The sequence below is a fragment of the Pinus tabuliformis genome, chromosome 8 (genome assembly GCF_031772625.1).
Source record: "Pinus tabuliformis cultivar Carrire ecotype Pingquan chromosome 8, CPIR1, whole genome shotgun sequence".
Lineage (NCBI taxonomy): Eukaryota > Viridiplantae > Streptophyta > Pinopsida > Pinales > Pinaceae > Pinus > Pinus tabuliformis.
In genome coordinates, this window is record NC_142294.1 from 819,568,911 (window position 1) to 819,583,842 (window position 14,932).

General features: G+C 40.2%; 1 protein-coding gene across 1 annotated transcript in view; it reads left to right on the forward strand.

Moving 5' to 3' along the window:
- LOC149238107 (SNARE-associated protein-like protein) overlaps positions 1-14,932 on the forward strand; it is a 136,242-nt gene that overhangs the window by 100,074 nt on the left and 21,236 nt on the right. The window lies entirely within an intron of this gene.

The following is a 14,932-nucleotide window of genomic DNA, read 5'->3' on the forward strand; positions in this document are numbered from 1 at the left end:
TACAATGGAGGCTTTGACCTATTACTTATTGACCCAAGCATGAAACCCATGCTTTAATAAATCAATTTATTTTACAATAAAATTTCTTTTTCTTTCTTTTGACAAATACATTAAAATATGACTCAAAATATAAGTATGAAGACCGACACTAGTTACATTCTTCAACACTCCCTCTTAATGAGGCAAGAATTCATAATTAGATATATACAGAGGTGGATGGAAGATCTCAAAATGATATTCTTCAACACTCCCTCTTAACTAGGGAGGTATTCATAATTACATATATACAGAGGTGCATGGAAGATCTCAAAATGATATGCTCTATGAAGAGTCATAGCACACACAGTGTTACAGATTAGACACTTAACTAGGGTATCTAACCGGGTGGGACTAAGGTGTGTTCCATGCTTTAGCCACTCTAGGTACCATCAGGCTTTAGCTCTAACACCAATCCAGGGATCTAGGTGCGTATCCAAGGTCAGAGCTCCCAAGACCAACGACACCCTCCCTACTTCAGGATCTAGAGATCATCACAGGCCGACCAGATGTCCTGCCAAGCATCTTGTCGCCCCAAGATGCTTCTGTTGATTTCTGGTAGCATCAAATGTGCTCTAAGCCTCAAAATTTGCAGGGAAGCTAGGACACAGGTATTCCAGAATACCCATAAATCGTTTTGGGAAATTCCACCCAGAGACAATTTTATTAAAATAATTAATTATTTTTAATGGATGCCTAAGTCTAAACTTAGGAAATTAAAATACTTAAAGGGTATTAATTAAACTAGCAGTGAAACTTCTAGAAGAAGATGAGGATCAAGTCAAAATGATCTGAGCCATTTATTAGAATCTAATCTGGGCCGTTGATTGATCAACGAGAGGATTAAAAGAAGGACTTCGATGGGCATTTGGAAGAACCACCAGGGAGATACTTAGTGGCCCAAGTAGATCGATTTTCTCAGTGGCTGAAGTTTGGCAAGAGGAAATCAAATCAGAGGGTGAGTTGCAGGTGAGAGGGAGAGGGTATTAGCAATAGTCGAGAGTGCAGGAAACAACAGGAAGAGGTAGCACAGAAGAGGGACGCAGATCACCCATGCAGAGGTAGTGACGTAGGAACAACGCAGAGGCAAACGCAGTGTGGCCAGCAGGTCCTCTCAGGTGTCAAAAATTTACTGTGGAGTGGAGAAATTTGTTTGTAAAATTTCTCTTAGTGATTCTTCTTCTATTCTGCTATTCGTAGATTGTACATGAGATTTTGCTGAAGAATAATAAAAGAAACCCTCATTTGCTGCATCGGTTTTCCCACATTGGGTTTTTCCGGGGACAATTGTCCAAAAGCAACTGTGTTAATGTGTTATTATTGTGCTAGTATTTTCCTTACATTTATTTTACGCATAAATTAATTTGTGGAAACTGCAATGTATGTAGTTCGATATTTGCCGTAGACAACTGCAAATAACATGTTTCAGTAAATTAACAAATAGAAGAAATATTATCAGTTGCTGCAGTAGGATTTGAAATTTCCATATTTTCACACGGTATCAGAGGGAAGGTAAAACAAGAGAGCAGACCGGAAGAGCCCAACGTTGAAGAGAAGAAGGGAGATCGAAGTGTTGCGTAGGCAGTAGATCGAATCCCCAGAGGGCTTGCATAGTCCAAGCCCGGAGGGCAAGATTCTTGAGGAAAATCTCTCTGAGTGAGTTGACAGAGAGATAAGATTCCAGTACATGATTTGTCAGAGGCAGAGGGGGCAGAGGGAGTAGCGCAACAACAAATCCAACACAGAGCAGTCTTCAGGAGGGACGCAGTTTTCTCCAGTAGTTGTTGGGGCAGAAAAATGTTAGGAGAAGGAGAATGGCATGGAACAACATGGATAGTCAAGATGTATTATCTTCCAGATTGGAAGAAGAATTCGCATGTTTGTCAAGTTCAGCATCAACAAGTGTTTCATATATTGATAGCGGGACTTCAACTCACATGACTGGAGTACAAGAATAACGAAGTGTACTCCAGTAGGGAGAGGCACCATAGCATTTCAGATGGAAGTAGGAACTAGCATAAGAGCCACTAATGTACTACATGTGCCGAGGTTAGAATGAATTTGATTTTAGTGTCCCAATTACAGGACAAGGGGATGATGTATACTTCATTAGAAGGAAAGTGTATGTCGAACATCCCAGCTAGAAGAAGAAGAGACAAACTGGAGCTCAAAGCAATAGAGTGTATAGATTGCAACTCGAATCTCCAATGGCACTGATAGGAAGTAATCATATTGAGGAAAAGGAACTGAATGATCTATGACACAGGCGAATGGGACACTTACACCATGGATCACTGAGAATGCTCAAAGAGACTGTTTCAGGGGTTCCAATTCTCAGTACTGAGCATGATGATGTATGCAGAGGATGCGTACTAGGGAAATACGCTAAGGCAACTTTTCCCAGAAGTGACAACAGAGCAAGAGGCATGTTGGGATTGATACACTCAGATATTTGTGGCCCGATGTCCACGAAAGCTCTTAGCGGTGGTGAGTACTTTGTCACCTTTATTGATGATCACTCTAGAAAAACCTGGATCTATTTCTTAAAGACCAAGGATGAGGTCTTTGATCGGTTTAGAGAGTTTAAGGCTCTCGTAGAAAACATGACAGGGAAAAAGATAAAGGTATTGTGTTCAGATAATGGTGGAGAATATACAGATAAAAACTTCACAGATTTTTGCGCAAAGGAGGGCATCAAAAGAGAGTGGACAACTCCATACAATCCATAGTAGAATGGAGTAGCGGAGCAGAAGAATAGAACAATTGTTGGGGCAACAAAGGCTATGTTATATGACCAGGACTTGCCTAGATTCTTATGGGCAGAGGCATGCAACACAACGGTGTATATCCAGAATAGAACTCCTCACAGAGCATTGGGGAAGAAAACGCCTGAAGGAGTCTTCACAGGAAAAAGCCAGAGGTGAGTCATCTCAGGATATTCGGAAGTGTGGCATATTGTCACATTCCAGACAAGAAGCGTAGTAAGATGGATTAGAGTGCAGAAAAGGGGTACCTTGTAGGGTATAGTGAGACCTCAAAAGCATACAGAATCTACATTCCAAGTAATAGGAAAATTGTAGTAAGACGAGATTGTGAAAATTCCTTAAACCCGAAATCCCTATTGCAGCGACTAATGATATTTCTCCTACTTGTTAGATTTACATGAACAAGTTATTTGCAGTTTCCTACGACAAACATTGAAATACATACACTGCAGCCTACACCATTTAAAATAATGTGTCGAAACAAGAAACTGAACAAGAGAAAGATACAACACAAATGACAATTGTTTTTGGACAAATGTCCCTGGAAGAACCCAATGCGGGAAAATCAGTGCAGCAAATCTGAGGGTTTTTATTATTAAGCAGATGTTATTTTTGAATACAACCTCTGGATACCTTGCTAGCAATCCAATACAAAGAATATCACTCGACAGAAGAAATTAATGAGATTACCTCACTCTACACTACAAGTCTTGGCTGATCCGGCAACTGAACCAATGAGTCCCCGACTACTTCTGCGCTTGCTCCTGCGTGGGCCCGCTTCAGCCTCTAAGGCACTGTGTCATCTTTGCTGGGAATCGAATTACTCTCAAGAGCTGATTCCAACCCTCCTGGCTCAGAACGTCAGCCGCCTCAACAAATTTTGGACCTCTACGTGGAAGGCTTCTGCGCTGCTCTACGTGGGTCCTGCGTGAGCCCTTCCTGGCTCTGCTTCACCCTCTCTGCCAACTGCATTGCCTCCTATGTGTGTCTCTTTGCCTCTCTGCTGAGTATTCTTGGCTCCGGAGAAGATCATCCAGTCAAAACTCTCTCTGGCCCTCTCTGCGTGATCACTACGAAATCACTGTGCTGCCTCTAGCTTCAGCAATTCGATTTGACTGATCAACTCTCTCAGTTTTTCTTCCAAATGACTCTCAAGCCTCCTTAAATAATCTTCTCGTTGACATTCAATGGCCCAGATTAGAAGCTAATCAATGGCTAAGATAATTTCTGCTTGATCCTCGTCTTCTTCTAGAAGTTACACCCATAGTTAGATTGATACCCATTAATTATTTTAATTTCCTAAGTTTAGACTTAGGGAGCCATTAAAAATAATTAATTATTTGAATGAAACTGTCTCTGGGTGGAATTTGCCAAAACACTTTCTGGGTTCTTTAAAATACATGTGCCCAAGCCTCCCTGCAAAATTTGAGACTTAGAGCACATCGGATGCTACCAGAAATAAACACTCCCTCTTAGCGAGGAATGTGCTCTAGCAATGCCTCCCACTGAAGCATCACCTTGACTTCATATCGTCGTCCTCTACGCTGCTGATCTTTGACAGATTGTCCACCAACTACTGCGCCGCTGCTGCAACTGTACTGTTGCTAACACTGCCACTGTCAACATTGCGTCCATACTTCAGCTTCCTCTGAATTTCTGCATTTGTGCTGCGGCTGGCACTGGCACTGCCAATTGCCCCTGCACTGCAAACTGCTATTGCTAATGCTATTGCGTTAGCAATGGAAAAACATCCCAAATTACTGAACAAGTGTTCAGCATAGATACATCTCGATGCTGAAGATCTGACTGCTGCTAGTCCCTCGCTATCCCTCTTAAGCCACTGCACTACTGCTGCTACTACACTGTGCCTCCCTACACTGTTGCAACTCTGCACTACGTTGCTCAGACTTGGCGCTGTAGCCACTGCATCTGTCGCTCCAACACTCCTCTGCACTAAATAACACTGATCCATCTTGCTACTATTGATTTGGGCTCTCGTAACAAGGCATTGATCCGAGAGGTGGGCTCCTCAAGGATCCTCCCCTCTGTAGCTCTTTCGAACTACAATTCCAAATCAATCCACCTCCCTCCTGGAGGTATCTCGGCTGTCATTCCTCCTCGATCTTCACGGGTGCAACATTTGGATCGTGCTTCCAATCTTTGTCCTTCTTCCTGAGAGGACACTGTGTTTTGCAATGAACCATTTCACCACACCTGAAGCATTTGATCTTTGAGACGTCCTTCTTCTGCCTCTGTTGCTCCTGCTGCCCCTTGGATGCAAGGGCTGCATTTTCTTTCTCCTCCTTGGGCTTTGACCCACTGTTGTTGCTTCCGTCAAGCTGACACTTGACCAAGTCTCTCCTCAGCTCCTCTTGCTTAAGAGCTGCCCACATCTCATCCCAATTTAGCAAAGTCGCCCTGCCTAGGATACTTTGGACAAAGACTTGCCAATCTTCAGAAACAGAATTTAGGGCCAGTCTTACCATCTCAGACCCTTGAGGTGTAGACCCCACAGCTGTTAACTCATCATGGTTCTCCTTAAGCTTCATGAGGAATGAATCTATGCGTTCCCCCTTCTACATCTTCTGCTGCTCGAAAGATCCTTGATACAACGTTGCCAAGGCATCCCACATCTCCTTAGCAGTCCCTCTACTAGCGACGTGACAAACCACATGATCCTTTACTCCATCAAGGATCATCCTCTTGGCCTTTGCCATTTCTGCCTGGTACTTCTTCAGCGGATCTGGATCTGTAGGCACAACCACCACGCTGTCGACATAGGTCTTGAGAGAATGCTCATCTAGAAGGAATGACATCCTTGCCTTTGAGATGACATAGTTGAATGCCCCATCCAACCTGTCCTGATCTCTTAGCCCACTGGTTGCCATCTTTGCCACAAAAATGTCGAACTTCTCCTCTCTGTCTCTTACTGCTGATGCTCAGGCAATAAGAAACAAACTTCTTGGCAGGAAGTCTACAGAAGAAAAATTTTCTCATTGTGCTTTTCCTCTTTCTTCTGACGTAAATTCCCTCACTGTGTTTTTCCTCTCTCTTCTGACGTCTTTCAACCCATCAATTTGCTTGCTGAAAAACTACATCCCACCAGCTCTTCCTCACGCTGAGGATCAACGTTTCTTCCTCTGCCACCACAAAATTTCGATCTGGAAGCCCTTCCTCTCTATCGACTCACTCAGAGAGAGACTTTCCTCATTGGTTTGGACTGCGCAATCCCTTTGGAGATTCGAATTGTTGCCTCCTGCAACTATTTCGATGTCCTTTTCTGCTCAGCGCTGGATTCTCTGGCACTGTTCTTCTTGTCTCACCTGCACTGCTCTGATACCATGTGAAAATTCCTTAAACTCGGAATCCCTACTGCAGCAATTGATGATATTTCTCCTACTTGTTAGATTTATGTGAACAAGTGATTTGCAATTTCCTAGGACAAACATTGAAATACATACACTGCAGCCTACACCATTTAAAATAATATGCCAAACCAAGAAACTGAACAAGAGAAAGATACAACACAAATGACGAAGTTGTTTTTGGACAAATGCCCCCGGAAAAACCCAATGCGGGAAAACTAGTGCAACAGGTCTGAGGATTTTTATTATTAAGCATAAGTTATTTCTGGATACAACGTCTGGATGCCTTGCTGGCAATCTAGTACAAAGAATATTACTCGACAGAAGAAATTAGTGAGATTACCTCACTCTACACTGCAAGTCCCAGCTAATCCGGCAACTGAACCAATGAGTCCTCTACTACTTCTGTGTTGCCCCTGCGTGGGCCTGCATCAGCCTCCAAGGCACTGCGTCACCTCAGCTGGGAATCAATTTTGTCTTAGGAGCTGACTCCAGCCCTCCCGACTCAGAAGGTCAACCTCCTCAACAAATTTCGGACCTCTCCGTGGAAGGGTTTTGCGATGCTCTGCGTGGGTCCTGCGTGAGCCCTTCCTGACTCTGCATCACCCTCTCTGCCAACTGCGCTGCCTTCTCTGTGTGTCTCTCTGCCTCTCTGCTGAGTATTCTTGGCTCCGGAGAAGATCCTCCAACCAAAACTCTCTCTGCCCCTCTCTGCAGATCACTAAGAAATCACTGTGCTGCCTCTAGCTTCAACAATTCGATCTGATTGATCAACTCTCTCTGTTTTTCTTCCAAATGACCCTCAAGCCTCCTTAAATAATCTTCTCGTTGACATTCAACAACCCAAATTAAAAGCTAATCAATGGCTAAGATCATTTTGGCTTGATCCTCGTCTTCTTCTAGAAGTTACAACCACAGTTAGATTAATACCCATTAATTATTTTAATTTCTTAAGTTTAGACTTAGGGACCCATTAAAAATAATTAATTATTATAATAAAACTGTCTCCAGGTGGAATTTCCCAAAACTCTTTCTGGGTTCTTTGGAATACATGTGCCCAAGCCTCCCTGCAAAGTTTGAGATTTAGAGCACATCCGATGCTACTAGAAATCAATATAGATGTAAAGTTCGTGGAAGATAGAGCTTTTCAGAAAATCTCGAGAAATGCCAACAGAAGATCAGTCAACAGATGTTCCATTAGTCCAATAGCAGCATGGGCAGTGGGAAGGACAAGCAGAAGGACAGATATCAGGATCGAGTACCATAACCAACACTAGTATTTCCTTTGGAGTAGGAAATCCAGGCAATTCTCAGCAGATGGAACAATAGGAACATGGGGAGGATTTGATTGAGTCTCCCACCACTAGTGGTAGAACCAACAGGGAAGTACGACAGACGTTGAGGGACGCAGAGGAGTTTGTCGGAGCTCCTAGAACCAAGAAGAGGTAGCATAGACAGTCTGATAGGTACCAAGCCTTGGTAGCATAGGTTGAAGAACCCTCTAGCTTTTAGGAAGCCGTACAACACCAAGTTTGGGTGGATGCCATGGTAGAAGAGTATAGTTCTATCATGATGAATGATGTCTAGGAAGTGGTACCTAGACTAGAGGATAGATCAATGGTAGGATCAAGGTGGATCTTCAAGATCAAGTTTGCTGCAGATGGCAGTGTAAAGAAGTACAAGGCTAGGGTTGTGGCAAAGGGGTACGCACGAAAGTAAGGAATATACTATGAGGAGACCTTTTCCCCAGTAGCTAGATATACCTCTATCAGATCCATTATATCCCTAGCAACTCAAATGGGATGGGAGATTCACTAGATGGATGTCAAGACAACATTCTTGAATGGGGTGATAGAAGAAGAGGTGTATATACTATATAGAACAACCAGAAAGTTTCGAAACTCATGAAGAGAGAACTCATGTATGTAGGTTAAAGAAATCCTTGTATGGGCTCAAGCAGGCATCCAGAGCATGGTATGGTTGGATTGATAGTTACTTGCAACAGTTGGGATTCATCAAGAGTGATACTGATCCCAATCTCTACTATCTAATGGTGGAGAACGATCCTCTTATTTTGGTATTATATGTGGATGACTTATTTCTAACAGGGTCATCTAGGCTCATAAAGGACCGCAAGAAGAATCTTGAAGCAGAATTCGACATGAAGGATATGGGGTTAATGCATTATTTTCTAGGGTTGGAACTTTGGCAGAAGAATGGGGAGATCTTCCTTGGGCAAGGAAGATATGCTACAGAGATTCTGAAGTGATTCAAAATGCAAGCTTGCCGATCCATGGCTGCTACGCCTATGATCACCAACTGGAAGAAAATAGATGCATCAAGAGACAAGGAAGTGGACCCCACCTTGTACAGACAACTCATTGGGTTGCTCATGTATCTGGTCAACACTAGGCCAGACATTTGCTTAGCTGTCAACACCCTTAACTAGTTCATGGTGGAACCGAATAGGGTGCATTGGGCAATAGCTAGGCGCATTCTTAGATATGTGCGTGGAATAGTCGGATATGGGTTGAAATACACCCGAGGAGATGACGTCAGATTGAATGGATTCACAAATGCAGATTGGGTAGGTAGTTCAGTAGACTGGAAAAGTACCTCCAGGTATTGCTTCAGCGTTGGATCAGGAATGATCTCTTGGTGCAACAGGAAGCAGAAGTCGGTAGCTCTGAGCTCAGCGTAAGCAAAATATATGGTATCCGACACAGCTACGTGCAAAGCTATATGGCTTAGAAAACTGCTTGTGAGTTTTTTCAGGAAGAGGATGGAAGCGACCAGTGTTTTCCGCGATAATCAGAGTTGTATCAAACTCTCTGAGAATCCAATATTTCATGATTGGTTGAAACACATTTATATTAGACGTCACTTTATCAGACACGGTGTTTAGCGTGGGGTAGTACAACTGCAGTATGTCCCCATAGGAGATTAGGTAGCAGGCGTACTCACAAAAGCTCTAGGAAGAGCTAAGTTCGTCTAGTTCAGGGAGCAGATGGGTATGGTAGAGAACCCGTTTCAACAGCAGAAACAGATGGTTTCTTAGTTGAAATAGCAACAGATGAGAGGGAGTTGTAGTGTAGATGCAGTAGTTGGCAACAGTATGCAGGGTCAGCAACAACCAGTGTTTTAAAAATCGGCCTGTTCACTAGCCCATCGGGTCAAACTGGCAGAAAAACCCGGTTTGACCCCTACCTTCGCCAAAAAATTAGAAAAACTGGTCCTAACCAACCGGTTTAGGATGGAACTGGTTGGTTTATGGTCAAACGGCTGGTTCCATCATAAATCGACCGATTTATTGCTAGGGCAACCATAAACCCCACATAATGCATTTTTTTGAGTTTTGAAGCTGTTTTGAAGGAAATTTGGGGTTGCTTTCCTCCAAATATAGTCCCTCCATGAAAAACATGCCTAGCCTCTCATTTTCCTGACACATCTCAACCCTAGCAATGTTGACAATTAATGGTAATGTTAAATTCCTAAAGTAAAAGTGACATTTCCTTTAATTTTCATTTTCATCATTTTGCTTAAATTTTTAACATTACCATGAAATGACTCGGGATGTTTGAGAGTGGTTTCGACCTCATTGGATTTCATATGGAGAAACTAGAATTTTAGATTTCACTCAAAATTCAACAGACTTAATGGTTTTCAGGATTTCATAGTTTGGGGATTTGCAATGTTTCCATTTGATTCTATCATGCGTAGGGTATGAGATTGGCATTTGATCAAGAGCATGAAGCCCTTTGAGAACCTTGATGTTGGTGGCATTTATTGTTGAACTTTGTTGATGTTGGTGGTATTGATTGTTGAACTCCTCTACCATGTCCTTAACAAGAAGGCACTCTTCACTCAAAGGAAAACAACTGGTTAGGCATGCTAATCTTTTTCTTCCACATTATAAGGTTGATGAGATGAACCCTTCACTCAAACCAAAATCATTGGTTAGGCATGTTAAACCTTTTCAATTTCTATCATGTTATAAGGTTGAGCAATCCAAGTCTAAAGACTTTGAGCTAGATGATGTTTATGCATCTCTTGTTGATGATGTTTATGTATTTCAAGTAGCGTTGAATCAATGATGAGTTTCATGAGTGACCATGTTGATCAGTGATTTGTAGTTTTGATGTTTATTTTTTGCTACTACTACTAAAGTTGTAGAGGAGTTTTAGGAGTCCTTAAACTCTGAGCCATATTATTTATGTACCTTATGTTAATGATCTCTTGTCTAGTAGTGGTGATGAGTTTGATCATGATGAGGAGTGATCATGTTGTTGATCACTAATATGTAGACTTGTAGTAGGTCAGTGAGCCCATAGATGAGTTTGATCATGATGAGGAGTGATCATGTTGTTGATCACTAATATGTAGACTTGTAGTAGGTCAGTGAGCCCATAGCTTAGAGCATTTTTGTTTGGTTATACTTGTTGCTAAAGGTTTATAGGTACATAGTATTCAAGATGATGAAAATACTTACCTCATATTTGATAATAATTTGATGATGATATGGAGCATGATGGAAAGAGGGAGCTATGAGAACCTTGATAATTTGATCACTGATATGTAGACTTGTAGTAGGTCAGTGAGCCCATAGCTTAGACTTCTTGCAACAACTTTTGCTAGGGTTTCGTCATAAAACCTAGATTTCATCATCAAAACTAAATCATGTCAATAATCAAAAACATTATACTTCTAGGAATTCATTATCATGCCCTTAGAATATCAATCTCTACTAGGATTTTGTTACAAACCCTAGATTTAAAAAACTAAATAATGAATATCAAAAATCAAGTTAGCATACTAACATTTCATCTCTAGGGTTCCATTATTATTTCCTAGAAACTTATATTAGTCTCATACTAGGGTTTTGTCATAAACTCTAGATACAAACATCAAACTCCAGAAATTAGATATACAACAAATTTTTGACCAAGCTAGGGTTTCAATTTATACTGAAGCATATACACCTAGAGATCCATTTCTAAGGTTTTGTATTAACTATTACAAGGGTTTTGTCATAAACTCTAATTTACCAAACCCTAAGAAAACTAGAGTTTCTAGACATCAACAACAAACTCTAAAAGGTATAGTGATGTGTGGTTTAACGGTAAGTCTACTTGGGCGAAAGCTCAAGAGACCGTAGTTCAAATCTCATTGAGTACAATGTCTTGCTGTGGTGGCGGCTCAAGGAGTAGATTCCCCATGATCGTCTTGGTGGCTACGTGAGTCTCTTCTCTTGCCAAAATCATAGGAACTTAGTATATCTGACTTGCAGGTTGTTGGATGTACTCTTGGTGTTATAGAGGCAGCTATGAGGATTGATCCTGGGTCTCCCATATATTAGGCCTGGCAGTTACCGATTCACCATGTGTAAAAAAAAAAAACTCTAAAAGGCTAGGGTTTTACCATAACATTACTAAAACCCTAAACATTGACAAGAGATCTAAATTTTATCAGTAAACCCTAAGAAGATTAGGGTTTCATCATTAGGATTCCCTAAGCATTGAGAGGCTAGGGTTTTATAGTGAACCCTAAGGTTAGGGTTTTATCAAAACAAAATGACATGAGATAGAGTGATAAGAGTAGATTCAATCTAGCGATTAATCACCCTAACAAGAATCTTTATGATTCAAAACCCTAAACATGAGAGAGTTAGTAATATGAAGAAAATTTTAAAATGAGGAATATTCATAGCTTCTTCTGCAACAAGTTAAATCAAATCAAACATACCTTGAGTTTTTCTTTTAACAATCCTTGTAAAGTTTCTTTAGCAACCTACTTTCATGACACAAGTCTTTTCTTGAAGTTTCCTCCATAACCTTTGTGTATTCCTGCAAGCTTTCCTACCAAGGAAAATACAAAGAAAGGATTATGAGTATGTAATACAAATAAATCTAGTTGTGTTGAGGAAATCAAACATGAAAGAGGAAACAAAGAACAATATACTTATCTTTTGAAGGCTCCCTCTTAATCCAATCTTTCTGAGGGATACCTACAACTTATCAAAACAATTTAAGAACTTCTAACAAGACATATTAGATCAAACCATAAAAGACAAACTTTACAAAACTTTAAACAATAATCTAGAAGGATATGCAAGGAAACACTTAATAGTATAAGTATTTGACTTAAGATTCTTCGGCCTTGTTCTTCTTGGGTGGAGCTTCATCAATAAATGTTGCATTTTCTCTTTCTCTCTTTTTATTCCTTGGATTTTTAGGACATTGACTCTTGTAATGTCCCATCTTATGACAATTGTAGAGTTCAATCTTTGATAGATCAACCTTCTTCTTTGGTCATTTGAATTTCTTGTATCATCCCTTCTTCTTGTGATTAGCAAAGTATGCATTGGAGGTGTTGTCTTGATATTTTTCTTTCTTATTATTTGCTAATGAGATGCGGGCTTCTTCTTGACTGCAAGCATTCCACATTTGTTCAAAGGATGTTGTGTCCTTCCAACTACTAATACCTGATGCAAAAGAGCTCTGTGATTTTGGCAAACCTAATAGTGCAACAATCACAAGTTCTTCCTCTGGTACAATTTCATTCATGGCTTGGAGTTCATCTCTTATTCGAGAGATCCTTACAAAATAGGAAGATGCATTATCATCCTTTGTCATTTTTATTGTTCTTAGTTCATTTTTTAGACTAGCCACTTGTCCAATGTTCTTGATGGTGAATAACTTGGAGAGAGCTTCATACATTTCTTTTGCAGAGTCAATATTATATATGTTGGGGATTAGATTGTCCTTCACTCCATCTACAATTAGATTCATGGCGAAGATGTCAGTTTCCCTGTACTTTTCTTTTTTTGCATCATATGTTGGTTTCTGAACTTTCCCTTGAACAAATTCTAATACTTAATGTTTTGCAAGGATGAGATCCATCCTCTTCTTCCATGCTCTATAGTTGGAGGCTTCTTCTAACTTATTCTCTGTCTTCATTGAAGTTGCCATAGATTCTTCCCTTCAATAAGCCTTCTTATTATGATCTTGTCTTGAATCCTTTCTTTTGATTCTTCCTTCTTTCAATAGATCTTCAAGCTGCCTTTTTCCTTCTCCTCTTTTACCTTGGCTCTAATACTGTGTTAGAAAACTAGAAAGGCAGAAAGATTTTCTTGTATTGACAATTTCTTGTGATATTCTTATATTCTTATTAGCTTTCCTTATGTTCTTCTTTTATCTTATTCTCAGCAAGCAATCATCAAATCAAAAGCATGAAGATCAATGACACCAGAAGTAGGCACTCACTTAAGGCTAAAACCCCTAAGAAGAGGAAAACCAAAAGACCTTCTTCCTGCACCAAGTCAACCTTCCAAGATGATGAACCAAACACCAGAAGTCAACTTTTGTCAAACTGCTTCAATCCAACTTCAAGTCAGAATTTCAACCCCTAGCTTCAGAATTTCGTTCCTATTGCAACCCTGCAACTTCGACCCTCCAACAACTTCAGAATTTCGCACATGTGAGTCAAAAGAGAGAGAAAATGGTCTCCAAACCTCTTCTCTAGGGTTTTTCTCCTTCTTCCAAGAATTTCACATTTTATTTTCTTCTCCAACCACTATAGATTGAAATTGTTGTGTATATGCTCCAAATGAGGTCAGATCGCTGCCTTTATATAGTGGATTCTAGCTTCCAGTGAGGGCGACTTGTCTAGGTTGAGGCCGACTTTGTGGAGGAGGCCTAAATGACTTATTTTACTTAAAAATAAATTTAAATTTCTTTCTTGATAAACAAAGCCCAAGAAGGGTCTAATACATGATGATATGGACAAGGACTCTTGACATAAACCCTAGAAGTCGACAATGGAGGCTTTGACCTATTACTTATTGACCCAAGCATGAAACCAATGCTTTAATAAGTTAATTTCTTTTACAATAAAATTTCTTTTTCTTTCTTTTGACAAATACATTGCAATATGACAAATATAATTATGAACACTGACACTAGTTATATTCTTCAACAGCTGCTAGGGCAGGTTGCAACATACATAGGGTGTTGGAGCATCCTTCCAGTTGCAGCTGGTAAACAAGGTGTTGGAGCATTCTTCAGGTCGGAGCCTATAAACTACGATGTTTGAGCATCCTTCTAGTTGGAGTTGGTAAACCAAGGCGTTGGATCATCCTTTAGGTTGGAGACTCCTTCAGTTGTAGCTGAAAATCTTGACATTAATTGTTGAAGACAAATATTAAGAAGCGTTTGGTGGTTTTTCTCCCGGAAGGGTTTCCACCTAAAATCTTGTGTCTATTGTCTTCATTGTCATGCATTGTTGAATGCTGTTTAATGTTCATGTGATGTGATGTTGATTTATGCTTGATCTAATGCTAATGATAATTAATGCTCTATGAAGTTAAAAATATACTAATTGAAGAGAAATGTTGATTCACTCTCCTCTCAGTATTTCCAGCATGTAACAACTTGAGAAATAGTTTTTGAGTGATAAGATCAACAAAGGAACCAATGCTATTGAATAAGAAAACAATGATGTTTTTATAGCTGAAATTGCATATGACAACAATAATTATGAAGGCATCATCCCTAATTTTGGATTGAAAACATGCAATTAATTCTATATTTTTCCTTTTTATTTTTATTAAATGCAATCTCTTTCAATAAGGAAATAACAAATAGACAATAAATTGCTATAAAACGTAGATTCAAGCTAACCCTAATCCTAGCTATGCAAATTGAAGAAAAAAGAAGAAAATTAAAATAATCACCACAAGCTAGTCTAGTGCCTTCGCTCAATTGGGCA